Below are 6,369 nucleotides of genomic sequence, written 5' to 3'. Positions count from 1 at the left end.
GTCCATGTCCATCCCAGACTCCCTGACTCTCCCTCCCCCATCCTCCCCACACCTCAACCATAAGCTCATTCTCTAAGTCTCTGAGTCCGCTTCTATTTTCTTAGTAAGTTCATCCGTATCCTATCTTTTCAGATTCCGCGTGTAAGGGATGTCATGATATTTCTCCTTCCATGTCTGACTCGCGTCACTCAGCATGACACTCTGTAGGCCCATCCATTTCACTGCAAACAGCATTAACCGTCTGGCTTCTTATAAAATCTCCTTTGAAAGTGAAAGTATTAGCCACTCATCGTGTCTGACTCTTTGAGACCCCATGGACTGTAGCCCGCCAGCCTCCTCTGTCCATGAGATTCTCCAGGCAAGAATACTGGAGTGGGTTGCCGTTTTCCTCCTCCAGGGGATCATCCCGACCCAGGGATCGAACCTGTGTCTCCTGAGTCTCCTACATTGCAGGCATATTCTTTATCGCTGCGCCACCTGGGAAGCCCACACATCTGGAAACAGTCACCACCTGCCGTGTGGTTTTAGAATAAGCGTTAGTCTTGGTGGGGTAATTCAGTACCTTTTCTGCTTTCTTTCTTTGGAATTAAAAAATATGTATTTTTTCAACTTTTGGCTGCTGTGAGTCTTTGTTGCACTGCTCAGCCTTTCTTGTTCCATGGCATGGAGCACCTTACTTCCCTGACCAGGGATCGAACCTGCGTCCTCGCCATTAGAGGTCGCTAATCACTGGGATACCCTTTTGCTTTCCTTGGAGTCACAATGTGCTCAAGCGCAAGTTCTGTCTGAGCCACAAGAAGCCCACTCTCACTGGTGAAAAGTCTCCTGAGATTTCCCAGCAAACAGAATACGCAGGGAAAAGTGAAAACAATCAAGGTGTCCAAGAGCCAGTTCCATCCCGTGAGCGCTTATTTGCAGGTCAGACTCCAGAGGGAATCATAGAATCAGTTTGTCCGATTTCACATGGCGTACTATTCTGGGCCTGGGTGTTGACAGGCTTCAGTGGGTGTGGGTTGGCGTCCGCCCAAGCCCCGTCTTCCTAACGGAGGCTTGTCCCCCGGAGTTCCAAATATAAATGCAGCGTGTTCCCCGGAATCCAGCAGAGCTATGAGCGCATCTGTGGTTTGCAGCCGTCTCTCCTTTATCCTGGCCACCTCCCTCCCCACCCTTCTAGAACAGGTGTGCGGCAAAGATAGCTGCCTGTCCACAAATAGCTGGGGCTCCATAAATTGTCCACGGTTGGACAGATGCCCCAAAGTCCCCTCAACTGAAAATCAAAGCAGTGTTTGGATGTGATGCTTTTGAACTGTGGTGTTGGAGAAGACTCTTGAGAGTCCCTTGGACTGCAAGGAGATCCAGCCAGTCCATTCTGAAGGAGATCGGTCCTGGCTGTTCACTGGAAGGAATGACGCTGAAGCTGAAGTTCCAGTCCTTTGGCCACCTGATGTGAAGAGCTGACTCATTTGAAAAGACCCTGGTGCTGGGAAAGATTGAAGGCAGGAGGAGAAGGGGACGACAGAGGATGAGATGGCTGGATGGCATCACTGACTCGATGGACATGAGTTTGAGCAAGCTCTGGGAGTTGGTGATGGACAGGGAGGCCTGGCAGACTGCAGTCTGTGGGGTCTCAAAGAGTCGGACACGACTGAGCAACTGAACAACAACGATTTGGACTGAGAAACAGAGAACATTTAGCCGCTGGGGTGGAGGGCTGGGGGCACCACCTGGCTCTCTCCCCTTTGGCTGTAAACCAGAGGGGCATTAATTAGAGAGACGAGACCACTGCAGTCGTAGCCAAGGGCACTTTCTCGCCTGCCGCCTCTGCTCACACGTTTGTTCTCTCTCTGTCTCCCACATCCACTTCCAACACCTGATAAAGTATGACTTTCAACTGTTTATTGCCTGGCTTCTCCCCACCTCCCCGACTAGAATACACATGCGGAAAAGCACGGATGTGTCTGTAACTCCTAGAACCGTGAGTGGAAAACAGCAGTGAAGTGAAAGTCGCTCAGTCGTGTTTGAATCTCTGTGACCCCATGGACTATAGCCCTGCCGGGCTCCTCTGTCCATGGGAGTCTCCAGGCAAGAACACTGGAGTGGGTTGCCATGCCCTCCTCCAGGGGATCTTCCTGACCCAGAGATCGAACCCACGTCTCGTGAGTCTGCATTGCAGGTGGGTTCTTTATTACTGACCCACCGGGGAAGCCCTAAAATATGGATATATAATTGTAATCGTGGTGCACACACAGACGGAATACATACATATATATATATATATATATATATAAATGCTTCCTACTGTTTCTGCACCACGATTACAATTATATATCCACATTTTATGGCAACCCACTCCAGTACTCTTGCCTGGAGAATCCCATGGAAGGAGGAGCCTGGTAGGCTACAGTGCATGGGGTCGCAAAGAGTCGGACACGCCTGAGCGACTTCACTCACTCACTCACTCACTCACTCGTCTATATATGTACGTCTATATATGTGCACGTCTATATATGCTGCTGAATTTGCTCTCATTGTCTTGCTTGCCTTTCAAGGTTACTCACAAGGCTTTCATCACAAAAATGCAGCAAGCCATCCAGCCAGTTGGCATACTTTTCTAGCCTGTGGGCTTGAACTATGTCTCGCAAAGGGCCCTGTAACTTGCCAAGAACATCACATCTGATGTAGCAACCAAAGGCTCATATTCTCCACACAGCGTCTTGGGAGAACGCAGGCTCAGTTTTGCAATAGACGAACATCCTTTGTGAGGCGCCTGAGAGCAGAGACCGCCTCGGGCTCACGGCGCCCACAGGTCACCTGGCTCCCTGGATAGCGCCCCCCACCCCCAAAGGAACCCAGCTGCGCCCACGGCAGGATGTCTGCTCTGGGTTTAAAAATGGACCTAGCCTTTGCCCGGAGATCCGGGAGGATTGCCTGTGGCTGACTGCCTTCGGCTCTGTTGGCTGTTGTTGTCCAGGCGCTCAGTCGTGTCCGGCTCTCTGCGACTCCACGGACCGCAGCATGCCAGGCCTCCCTGTCCATCACCAACTCTCAGAGTTTACCCAAACTCACGTCCATTGAGTCGGTGATGCCATCCAACCATCTCATCCTCTGTCATCCCCTTCTCCTCCCGCCTTCCATCTTTCCCAGCATCAGAGTCTTTTCCAATGAGTCAGTTCTTCGCATCAGGTGGCCAAAGGATTGGAGCTTCAGCTTCAGCATCAGTCCTTCAAGTGAATATTCAGGGTTAATTTCCTTTAGGATGGACTGAATACCTCTGCCATAATAAGGAATGAAACTGTGCCATTTGGAGAGATGGGGGTGCACCCAGAGACTGTCTATACAAAGTGAAGTCAGAAAGACAAACATCATATATTAACATGTATATGTGGAATCCAGAAAAATGGCATAGATGAACGCATTTGCAAAGCAGAAATCGAGAGTGGGATAAATGTGAAATTGAGATTGGGCTTCCCTGGTGGCATAGACGGTAAACAATCTCCCTGCAATGTGGGAGACCTGGGTTCCATCCCTGGGTCAGGAAGATCCCCTGGAGGAGGAAATGACAACCCACTCCAGTATTCTCGCCTGGAGAATCCCATGGACAGAGGAGCCTGGCGGGCTACAGTCCAGGGGGTCACAGTCGGACACAACTGAGCGACTTTGACTTCACCTCACATAGATACTATTACGCTATGTATAAAATAGGTAACTAATGAAAACCCATGAACAAAATAGATACGTGTGTATGTGTGACCGAATCACTTTGCTGTACACCTGAAACAACATGTTGTTGCTGTTGTTTATATGCTAAGCCATTTCCCCCTCTTCTGTGAGCCCATGTACTGCAGCCCTCCAGGCTCCTCTGTCCTTGGGATTCTCCAGGCAGGAATACTGGAGTGGGTTGCCATGCCCTCCTCCAGGGGATGTTCCCGACCCAGGGATCGAACCTGCGTCGTTTCTTGCATTGGCAGGCAGATTCTTCATCAGGGAGCCAGCAGGAAAGCACTTCATCTGTTATACTCTAACGGAGACTTAAATTTTTCTTTTTTTTGAAGTTACGAAATAAGGCCTTCCCACATGGCGCTCGTGGTAAAGAACCCGCCTGCCAGCGCGGGAGACTGGGGTTCCATCCCTGGGTCAGGAAGATTCCCCTGGAGGAGGGCATGGGAACCCACTCCAGTACTCTTGCCTGGAGAATCTCATGGACAGAGGAGCCTGGCGGGCTACAGTCCACGGGGTTGCAGAGAGTCAGACATGACTGAAGCCACTCAGTACACTCGCAGGCAATATGAAATAAACATGAGAATTGGAAAAAAAGAACAGACGCAAACCTCTCTCCAGTTCCCCTCACTTGCTGCCTCTGGCTCCCACCTACTTCCCCCACTGTCTAGCCACAGGGTGCTCCAGCCATCCCAAGCCCACAAGTCAGCAATCAGAACCCACCAGGGGGAGGGAAGCTTGGTTAACAGAGGGTACGACCTCAACACGCAATTTCCTGAGGCTAGGGGTGTAACGAGACCTGGGACTGTTTGTCAGAAAGTCCCAGAAGATGCTGCGACCCGTGGAAGCAAAAGCCGGGGGAGCAAGACTCGGAGTGAAGCACAGGTTAGGGTGTCCGGCTCCCGTGGGTGGGAGGGGTGATATCTACTTCCTCCAAATCTATCAACCCGCCTCGTGGTGTTCCCTGGACTTCCCGAGGGTTGGGTAGAGTGTGGAATGCCTAGGATGCTTTATGAGCGGTAATGAAAGGGTGGGTTCAGGGATGGAGGCGGGAAGGAATCTGCCTTCTCCAGGACTGCGTCTGCACTTGGCCTGGAAGGGTCTCATTTTCTCCCCCAAGGCAGGAGAAAGTGCCAGGAACCACCCCCCAACCCCTTCCCCAGCCTGGAATGTGGCTTCTTTAACCCTCTCTTTCCCTCTGGGCCAAAGCAATCTGCTTTCTCCCTCCCGTGTGTGCTTAGTAAATGCCTGCACTCAGGCATCCGTGAATTATTCATTCACTCATTCCCCACTCCAGCAGATGAGCGCTCATTCACGAGTTCAGGCACTCACCCCTTCTTGCAAGCACTCATTCATCCACTCAGGCAGGCGTGCACACGGGAGCTCCCTCATTCATTCACTCAGGCGTGCACACGGGAGCTCCCTCATTCATTCACTCAGGCACGCACAGGGGAGCTCATCCATTCATTCACTCAGGCATGTACAGGGGACTCATTCATTCACTCAGGTCTGCACACGGGAACTCATTCATTCATTCACTCAGGCACGCACATGGGAGTTCATCCATTCATTCACTGAGGCAGGCACGCAGGAGCTCATTCATTCATTCACTCAGGCATGCAGACAGGAGCTCACTCATTCATTCACTCAGGCATAGATGCAGGAACTCATTCATTCATTCACTCAGGCATGCACACGCGAACTCATTCATTCATTCACTCAGGCATGTACAGGGGACTCATTCATTCACTCAGGTGTGCACACGGAAACTCATTCATTCGCTCACTCAGGCATGCACATGGGAGTTCATCCATTCATTCACTGAGGCAGGCACGCAGGAACTCATTCATTCATTCACTCAGGCACACACGGGGAGCTCATCCATTCATTCACTGAGGCAGACACCCAGGAACTCATTCACTGATTCACTCAGGCACGCACACGGGAGCTCATTCATTGATTCACTCGGGCACACACGGGGAGCTCATCCATTCATTCACTGAGGCAGGCACCCAGGAACTCATTCATTGATTCACTCAGGCACGCACACGGAAACTCATTCATTCGTTCACTCAGGCAGGCATTCACTCATAACTGTGTTCTCTCCTTCGTCTACTCAGGTTCATTCGCCCAAGTTACGCTTCTCTCCATCACCGAGTCTGATCAGTCCCTCTCTCCTGCGCCCAAGCACCGTTCACGCCTCACCAACGCACTGTTCACGGCCCCCGCGCGCGCCTCCTCCGCTCACCGCACGTTCCCTCCACACGATCACGTTTCCAGAGTGGCCTCTGCCCCGGGCCGCGCTGGCCTGGGGCCCGGCCCGTGAGGCCAGTGCAAACATTGACTTTGGGGGCGGCGTGTTAAAGGTTAGAAGTTGTAGAGCCAGGACGCCCCAGACGCCTGGATTCCGCGGAGAGGCGGCCGAGGGAGCGGGGCGCGGAGTCCGAAGTGCCCGCCTCCGGGCTCTCACTTCCCGGGGGCCTCAGCTGGGGCACCAGGCGGGGCGCGCGGCTGGGGCGGGCCGTGCGGGAGACCCCCGCCCGGAGGCGGAGCTGACCTCCCGGAGAGCCGCCCGCCTCTGGGCCGCGCCCCGCCCCGCCCACCCCGGGCAGCAACTGCAGGAGCGCGGAGGTGAGGGGCGCCGCCGGCGAT

Source organism: Capra hircus (genome assembly GCF_001704415.2).
Source record: "Capra hircus breed San Clemente chromosome X unlocalized genomic scaffold, ASM170441v1, whole genome shotgun sequence".
NCBI classification, from domain to species: domain Eukaryota; kingdom Metazoa; phylum Chordata; class Mammalia; order Artiodactyla; family Bovidae; genus Capra; species Capra hircus.
Note: the sequence above shows the minus strand (reverse complement) of the source record.